We start from the raw sequence: 10,146 nt of genomic DNA on the forward strand, positions 1-10,146 counted from the left end.
TTGCTCTTCCAAACTCTAAAACCTATGGGAGGTTTGAAGCTATCCATAGCTTCCACAGCCTGGCATGCTGCCAAAGGGAAATAAAAGTAATATTTGATTCCTTATCTGCCTGATGTCTATCTTTCCAGCCATTTCAGAGTACCCCAACATTTGTGGCTTTAGGAATGAACGAGATTCTATGCAAGAGAATATAATAAGGGGAAGGAAGGAATGGTTTTGACTGGTAAATCAGAAGATTCCTCTTTACAGGTGACATTTAAACTGAGAAGTACAGGCTGATGGGAGTCAGCTTGTGTGCTGTGCATGTGTGTGGGAGGACAGAGGTGTGCTCTAGACCAAGAAGAACATTTGAAAACCTCAGAGGCAGCAAAAGTCAGGAACTTTTGAGGAAATGAAAGAGGATCTTTCTCTAGATGGTGAAAAAAGGACAAGATGAAGGAACAAGCAGGTATATTATGTATAACTATATAAGTATATAGCTGCTCGTTCCTTCAACTTCATCTTGTCCTTTTTTCACCATCTAGAGAAAGACCCTCTTTTATTTCCTCAAAAGTTCCTGACTTTTGCTGCCTCTGAGGTTTTCAAATGTTCTTCTTGGTCTAGAGCACACCTCTGTTCTCCCACACACATCTATTTCTGCTTTATTGACTATGCTGAAGCCTTTGACTGTGTGGATCACAATAAACTGTGGAAAATTCTGAAAGAGATGGGAATACCAGACCACCTGATCTACCTCTTGAGAAATTTGCATGCAGATCAGGAAGCAACAGTTAGAACTGGACATGGAACAACAGACTGGTTCCAAATAGGAAAAGGAGTTCGTCAAGGCTTTATATTGTCACCCTGTTTATTTAACTTATATGCAGAGTACATCATGAGAAACACTGGACTGGAAGAAACACAAGCTGGAATCAAGATTGCCGGGAGAAATATCAATAACCTCAGATATGCAGATGACACCACCCTTATGGCAGAAAGTGAAGAGGAATTCAAAAGCCTCTTGATGAAAGTGAAAGTGGAGAGTGAAAAAGTTGGCTTAAAGCTCAACATTCAGAAAACAAAGATCATGGCATCCGGTCCCATCACATGGGAAATAGATGGGGAAACAGTGGAAATAGTGTCAGACTTTATTTTTCTGGGCTCCAAAATCTCTACAGATGGTGACTGCAGCCATGAAATTAAAAGACGCTTACTCCTTGGAATGAAAGTTATGGCCAACCTAGATAGCATATTCAAAAGCAGAGACATTACTTTGCCAACAAAGGTTCGTCTAGTCAAGGATATGGTTTTTCCAGTGGTCATGTATGGATGTGAGAGTTGGACTGTGAAGAAGGCTGAGCACCAAAGAATTGATGCTTTTGAACTGTGGTGTTGGAGAAGACTCTTGAGAGTCCCTTGGACTGCAAAGAGATCCAACCAGTCCATTCTGAAGGAGATCAGCCCTGGGATTTCTTTGGAAGGAATGATGCTAAAGCTGAAACTCCAGTACTTTGGTCACCTCATGCAAAGAGTTGACTCATTGGAAAAGACTCTGATGCTGGGAGGGATTGGGGGCAGGAGGAGAAGGGGACGACAGAGGATGAGATGGCTGGATGGCATCACTGACTCGATGAACGTGAGTCTGAATGAACTCCGGGAGTTGGTGATGGACAGGGAGGCCTGGTGTGCTGTGATTCATGGGGTCGCAAAGGGTCAGACACGACTGAGTGACTGATCTGATATGATATAAGTCATGTCAGGTTTGGGGATTTTTATCAGAAGGGTGATCAGAAGTCATCAAAAAGATTGAAGCAGGGGACAACGTAATAATTTCCTTACCTTATATAATCTTCAAAATAACCCTTGATGGAATGTATGACTGCTATGTTCTTACATCAGATATATAAATTGAGATGCAGAGAAGTTAAACTGCAAATGTATTATTTGATAGAACATTTATATGATTCTAGAGACTATCTTTTTTTCTTCTATTGCTGTTTCCCCACATTCAGGTAACTTCCTGTTCAGAAGCATGCTAGAGGGATGACATCAAGAGCCAACTATCCTGAAGAGGTGAAAACAATACTTTGTAAGAAAAACTAAAGTGACAAAAAGAATATTTTCAGTAAAACGATGTTCTAACAGGGACCATCCTTTTAGTCACTTTTACATTCCACCTACCCAAAAAGAGTGCACAGTCTAATCTATAGAGATTTCAGAGTAGAGATGGACCCACACTATATGTCCACCTATAGACTGTGACTTACAAATAGAAACGACTAACTCACAGCTTTCTTAGGGACTTACAAACATTACTTGATACTTGTCATTTGATACCTTTGCTTTTAGGGAAATAAAATGGACAATCAACTCAATTTATCCTTCTATTTTCTATAGTAGTGGAGAAGGCAATGGCACCCCACTCCAGTACTCTTGCCTGGAAAATCCCATGGATGGAGGAGTCTGGTGGGCTGCAGTCCATGGGGTCGCTAAGAGTTGGACACGACTGAACGACTTCACTTTCACTTTTCACTTTCATGCATTGGAGAAGGAAATGGCAACCCACTCCAGTATAGTAGAATCCTAATGTTAGGAAAATTTTAAGTTTTAACTATAAGGTGGCTTTTTTGTATCATATAAACAAATTTAATATTTTTTCCTAAACCAAGTAATTAAAAATATATTGATAGAAGGAGAGCAGAGGTTAAAAAATGTCTCAGCCCTTCATAAAAATGTGTTGGTATATTTTAGAATGAAGGTGCTAACCAAGTTACTCTCTCTGTCTCTAACAGTGCCAGACATGAATATATGATTTAAAAGTTCATTCACCAGTGACCTCATGTGCTGTGTGTATACTCGTGACTGTAACTTCCGTGCCATCCATGTCTGCTGTTCTTACTCTAGGAAATAAGATCCAAATATCCTGTTTCTCTGTCTGAAAAGGTAGTGTTCTCAGTTTTTTTAAAAAACACGTTTTTAGAAAAGATCTCTATCTGCCATTTGATCATTTTCTATGTGTGAAAAATGACATACCATCTCAGTTATGCTCCACAGCAGGTGCACAGACCTTCAAAGACCCAACTCTCAAGTCTGCATTTCCTTCACTCCACATGGCTTCTGTAGCATCCTGTGTAATGGTTTTATATTTTTTCCTGTGGAAACACTCATACCCACACTACTGCAAGTTCAGCCTGGTTTAGCAATCAGAATACATTGTGTCTTCCCAGTACATTTTGCAAGCATATTAAGGAGACCCTGCTGTCATGCTTGACTGAACTTTGCTTTCTTTCACTTATAAAGGAACTACTGCTTATGCATTCATTCAGCCATGAATGCTTGGCTTTTTCATTACAGTTACTAGGACACTAAAAAAGGAAGGTTTTTTGGATTTTCATTCATCTTCAGAAAAACAAGAAAATAAAATAGCACTGGAAGCAGTATTTGCCTTTGTACCCAAAGGTGGGGACAATTTTTTTTACTAAAGTAATATTAAAAAAAAGCCACCAAGTTAATTCATTAGATTAGCTTCATAAGTGCAGAGAACACTTTTAAATAAAAAGCATAACATTTATACAATCATCAGATAGGTAAATGTTTTGTTGAGCCAGTTGAATTCAATAGGAACACATATATAAAGAACTTTAGTTTTCCTTCCATTGCCCCTTTCCAAGTGTGCTTTTGGACTTACTTTGCTCCTTCCCCTGAATGAAATATATGGCTGGTCCTTAGATTTTTCTCAACTGTGTCAACAACAAGAACAATCTAGTGAATGTAACAAAAAAGTGCAGCCTGATCTAGCATAACAAATTAATTCCTGTATTGTTCATTTATTATAAAACGTATTGTCCTCAGTCACCACTCCCTTTCCCACCGTTTGGCTTCAGGTCTGGAAGCCTTCCTTGGGGTGGTTGCTCGGATCAGAAGGGTAGGATTTTCCCCCTCACTTCACCAGCTGTTCCATCAGACCCGTCAAGGTTCACATCAATGGGAAAAGGAGATTGAGAGGAAGGGTGGTGTCTTAAATGGTAGGTGCAGCTGTAATTTTCTGGCTTGCTCTCTCCTAGTTCTCCCCAACTCTGTACCCACTTCACTGCTCACCCTCAACCACTGCTGGAATCTGGATTCTACTTGCTGCTCCTGAGATGTTGGCGATAACGTCCTCTTAGCCAGCAGCTTTTGACATCCCCTCCTCAGCCCCTTTTGGGTTAATTGAGTTTCTCTCTTTCAAAAGACTCAGTCCCTACCTCAAACTTCTCTCAGACACTCCACAGCCTTTAGCAAGGTTCAGACACAGCTGGCACTCACTGCAAACACGTGAACTGTTGTGCTGCCTTCTTCAAAGCTAACTCTACGTTACGTACCACAACTAACATGATGAGAATAGTGTACGAGAGCCTGTGGCCAAGTATATCACGTGGTAGACACAAATGACAAAAGGAACATGCTACTACATCAACAAGGCTGGGGTCTTGCATTTTTGCAGGAATGCATGCATGTGAGCATGTGTGGGTAGACATATGTATTAAATATTACCTATATGTACAATGGACATGAATTTGAGCAAACTCCAGAAGACAGTGAAGGACAGGGAAGCCTGGCATGCTACAGTCCATGGGGTTACAAAGAGTTAGATACAACTTAATGACTGAACAACAACAATATGTTTTATTATTGGGGTCATATTTATCAACCCACATGCAATCTCAACATATAAGCCCTCTCCCTTAATCCTCACAACCCTATAAATTGGATTTCAGTATTAGCTTCATTTTATAGATGAGATACTTAGAGGTTTAAGAATTTAAGTAACTTACTCAAAGTCACACACTTTATAAAAGGTAGAGCTGGAACGCAAGCTTAGTACCACTGTCAGATGTATAGGCCTAGCTCACTGTAAATACTACATAAGGCATCTCCTCTTGGGCCTGGAGTATTATTAGCTTATATAGTGACTGGAGCTAGGCTATTAAAATGGATTCTTGCATCCTTAGCCAAAGGTTTGCTTGGATAACAGACTTTAACGGCAGCTTTCATCTCTGTGTTATTGATGGAAATCTTTCACTGAGCGAGGTGTGACTTGGGTACAAGCCTATACAAGACTGTAATCATCCCATTAAACAATACAAAACAATAACAACCCAAGCCTTCAAAGTAGTCCACCCACTCCCTCACACACCTTCTTAAATATTATATCAATAATAGAGGCAATGATGTCTTGATTCAAATTTCTTCTGCACAGTTTATGACATTTGTAATTTAGTTATGATTTCCAGGATGCATGCATTTTGAATTCCAGTTTTCAAAGTTCCTTGTGCCAACTTTGAACATTAAAGAGAATCTTACTACTCATGATAACTTGTGAGGGGAAAAAATATGTTTGGTCAGTAAAATTACCAGGCAAGTCATTCACCAGCCACATTACTAATATGATGAATTCAGAGCAAGTAGATAAGCCCTGAAAAAAAATGAAATTTCTTGCTATTAGGCCCATTCAGTGGTTCAAGGCCCCACTCAAGCAAATCATAGAATTAACATTTCCAAACTAGAGTTTCATAAAAGGTCTAAATAATGTTGTAAGCTACTTGACGAAGCAACTTTGGAAAACACATCATCAATCAGTATTCTCTCCTAGAGATTTATGACAGATGTTATCTTATTAAAGTATTCATGGGACTCCTGCAGGAAAGAAACCTGTTTAACCTTGTTCAACTTAGCATTTCCTAAATTTATTTGATCAGAAAAACATCTTTTTGTGTAACACCTTTAGTTTATGGAAACGTTTTCAGAACTTTTAGAAAAGCTGATGCAGTGTAATTAGAGAAATTGTATCTGATAGATTATGCTCAAAGAAGATTACTGACTATTGCTTCCTGCAGCAAAATTATCAAGAATTTTTTGGTGGACATGGTTTAAGGAAATAATCTTTAAAATACTACCAGCATGCACACATTCTAGACATATGTTCCAGGTCCATGGACTTCAAAATGGAAAGAAGTTTAGAAAACTTCAAAGAAAATTATAGAGCCTCCAGAAGATGGACTTGAAAAAAAGTTCAGCCTACCTTTTAATGAAAATGAAACAAGATGTCTTTATGGGTAAAGTTAAGATTTTTACTTAAAAATCAATAGCAGAATCCAACCCAACTCACAACCAAAGCATAATAAAGATCTCTAAGTTCTATGCTGTGTTGTTGGTGTTCAGTACTATATTATATAAAAATTTAATTTAGGAAATTTGTGGATGGTAGCAAATGCTCATGCAAGCTCCGAAAAATCTCACTGGCATGCCCTTATGACATATAACTAATTTAACGAGTTTAACTAGCAATATAAAGTCCAAAGAAATTCTTCAATTTCTTTCTTGGCCTTATTTGCCAAAAATACATATATATTGATATGTATTATATATATGTATATATATATATATATCACAAGTAAATGGCTCAGTGTTTGAAGACTAAAACTTTCCCACATTTTGCTTGTTTTAACAAATAAACACTACCATATAGGAACTTACCACCTTGCTAGAAATAAGCCAATTTTGAAAAAATCTTGTTTTCATATGGCTTCCACTGATATAGTTGTGATTTCTTTTAAATTTTTTTTTTTCAATTCCTTTTCTTTTCTTTCTTATTCAATAACCTTTTCATATGTCTTCCCAGGTATTCACTTTTATTGAGAAGAGCATTCCAAATATCCACAGCTTTCTTTTGGTAGTATTTTATGGCTTTCAAATCCCTTTCACATGCAATTTTCATTTACTTTGTAACAAGTGCATATTAGTGAAAAGTACATGTTTTCTTAGAGATCTTTGAAGCTCAGCACATTTCTTCATTTTCTTTTGTTTAACTAGTGAAATCCAGGGGTTCCGATTTATGATCTTTTTCACTGATGGCAGTTCTCATACTCTGGATCCTCCAAAGCACAACATGTAACTACTACACTTTTTCTAGTAAGTTCTTTGAACCCACAAATACAATTACCAGGAATGTAGGCCTTGAGTTTCCTTGAAGATCATATACACATATTTTTCAACAAATAAGGAATAAATTTATTCTTTTTCAAAGTTCTAAAACTTGAAAGAAATTTTTATGTTGAATCCTAAGAATCACAGGCCATACAAGTGTTTTCTACATTTGTAGTAGTGGTCTTAGATTAAAACTTAGGTATTTTTCACCATTGAATTTAGATATGTTTGGGCACATCTGGAGGTTCTATGCTAGCAGTTTCGAAAATCTTTCTGTAACAGAGAACTCCTTTGTGCAAATGAAATCTTCAGAGGAAATGAAAATAAAACATAAAACGGATCACACTCTGGCTAAAATAGGGCAGGCGTGGGGGTGGGACTCTTTGCCTCTGTGGGAACGTGGGTAATTCTAAGCAGTTCCCTCTGTCAGTGACACAGACTGCCCTGCAGCTCAGCCCCATAACTCAAACTTCTGCCATAGGGAAGGACGTGCCATCAAATAGACTGTAAAAGTGAAAGCTGTTCCCCACATGTTTAAGAGATACTAAGAGCCCAGCACAAAAGTAACATCAAAGAAAGCAGCCTAGGAGAATGGAAGCTATATTACGCTGGGTATTTTTAGAACTAGGGGTGGGCACAGTAGAGTGAGTGGCAGAATGAGTAGAATGTTAGTCACATTTGGATCTTCAGGGAGGACCTCACCTTCAGTGTCTGTCAGCAGGACCTAAGTATCGTAGCTATAGAGGCATTAGCAGAAGATTTCATAAAGAACTGGGAAGAAGGAAAAAAAACTGTATATAATCTGCAATAACTGAGGGGATGTTTCTTGATGACATTTACAACTTACCTTAGAAACTCTCATAAATACCTGAGGGGAAGAAAAAGGCAAGGAAGAAAATATAAGCCCCCTTTATTTGCTGGAAGCCATATAATAGTGATTGTGACAGAGTCCAATGAGTAAAACAATTCACATCAAGAGTTTCAAGGAAGAGTTAATGCAAGGAATGATGATGTAGGCTTTGGAGGCCTTCAGAGCAAGAAGGGAACACTAGGGTAAATTAAAGAGCTAATGAAGACAAGCAACTACTTCCCCCAAAGGCTCTGGAAACAAAATGGAAACACAGAAGTTACCAGAGTAGCAGCTTAGAGGTGAGGCCTCAGGGAATGGAGGCTCAACCTCTGATAAGGAGTCCCCTTTGGCTGATGTGGTTTCACTTTGGCATGTGATAGGACTTATTCTGGAAGTGCCAAAAGGAGTGGGAATAAACAGTCTGGGGGTAGATTACTGCTGCCACATAGTGCTTAGAGAAAAAGCAAGAAAGAGTAGGGAGGTCTTCTCTGCCTTTCCTGCCCCATCCTCCCATCCTCTCTAGGGACCCTTATTGGCAGAACCAAATAGGACATCAAGCTGGCAAAACTACCATACATATGGAGGGATAAAATTGGGGTAAAAACACAATAGGTAAATAGAGCAAGCACAGAAAAGAACAGAGTACAACTATAATTATGGACCTATGTCCTTTTCCCAGGTTGGTGTGATGACACAAATGGTGACATTTTTTTCCTTATTTGATTGTCTATTGTTCAAAATTGGGCTTCCCTGGTGGTTCAGCTGGTAAAGAATCCGCCTACAATGAGGGAAACCTGGGTTCGATCCCTGGGTTGGGAAGATCCCTAGGAGAAGGGAACAACTACCCACTCCAGGATTCTGGCCTGGAGAACTCTATGGACTGTATAGTCCATGGGGTCGCAAAGAGTCCGACAGACTGACTTTCACTTTCACTGTTCAAGGTTAAAGTTGAAAGCATAAAAAGATAAAATGTCTTGTAAAAATACTCTCTGGAAAAAGTTTCATGTAAATTATGGCAAAGCCATCATTTTTGAAAGATATTTTTCAACATTCACTTTTATATATTGATGTAGTAATATTAATTTAGCACCATTCAGTATCTTGAAGATACACTTCACAGGCAACTTTAAACACACTAGGGCTTCCCAGGTGGCTCAGTGGTAAAGAATCCACCTACCAATGCAGGAGACCCAGCTTTAATGCTTGGGTCAGGAAGATCCCCTGGAGGAAGATTCCAATATTCTTGCCTGGGAAATCCCATAGACAGAGAAGCCTGGTGGGCTACAGTCCTTGAGGTTGCAAAGAGTTGGACATGACTTAGCAACTAAACAACAACTAGACACATTAGAAATGAATTAATATTAGGGGCTTGACTGATAGATAATGCCTGCTCTTAAATTTTCTCAATTAAGGTGATGTCCTTTGCTTTTTAGGTCACAAAAATCTAGGATCCTAACCAGATATGATTATAGGTGTTCATATTTATTTAAATTTTTGGACAACATTTTTGCTGCACATATAACACACTGTGTAACAGTGGGATGTTTATCTACCTAAAATATCATCATCTTCACTTTTTGGATATTCACCACATGACAGATACTGTTAAAACACTTGGAAAACTACAAGTGAGAAGCTTTAAACTGTAAGGGAATTACTTTAATCTCAATAGCTTCTAGTTAAATTTTCTTTTTGCGTATTTGATATTTAAAACAAATGGATCATGCTTCCTGTAATCTAAAATACAGGATATTAGACTCTGAAGCCTCACGGTGTACCTCTCAATCCCTAGGCTAGGCCTCACTTGACCATTCATTTATTTTGCTATTACTCTATCAGGCCAGGTTCAGGCAGGGCAGGAGACTCACTAAGTGTTCTGGGAAAAGGAATTAACTATAAGAACTATACTTTACAATTGTGGGAGGAGCTGGGGAAGTGAAAGTCTGGAAGGGAAACTTTAGAAGATAAGAGAAGTTAGCACGCTATCAATCTAAGGAGCCAAGTACATCCCATTACTAAAATAGACCCATAAAAGGAGATCCCACTGGGGAGCTTTATGGAATGTTCTTTCTGTGGGTCTGCAGCTGAGAGTTTCTGGGTATACATGCTGCTGCTGCTAAGTCACTTCAGTCGTGTCCGACTCTGTGCGACCCCATAGACGGCAGCCCACCAGGCTCCCCTGTCCCCAACTTTGATATTCAGGACCAGTAAGCTGTTAGAGCAGAGGAGAACTAAGACAATGCAGCAACCCCACTGAACCACAACTTCATCTATCTGTTATCTTGTCTGGCTGCAAAACAACTTTCAGAGTAAAGTCTGTGGCATCACTTCAATTTGCCAATGTCTTGCAA

The sequence above is a fragment of the Bos indicus genome, chromosome 6 (assembly GCF_029378745.1).
Source record: "Bos indicus isolate NIAB-ARS_2022 breed Sahiwal x Tharparkar chromosome 6, NIAB-ARS_B.indTharparkar_mat_pri_1.0, whole genome shotgun sequence".
Classification (NCBI taxonomy): domain Eukaryota; kingdom Metazoa; phylum Chordata; class Mammalia; order Artiodactyla; family Bovidae; genus Bos; species Bos indicus.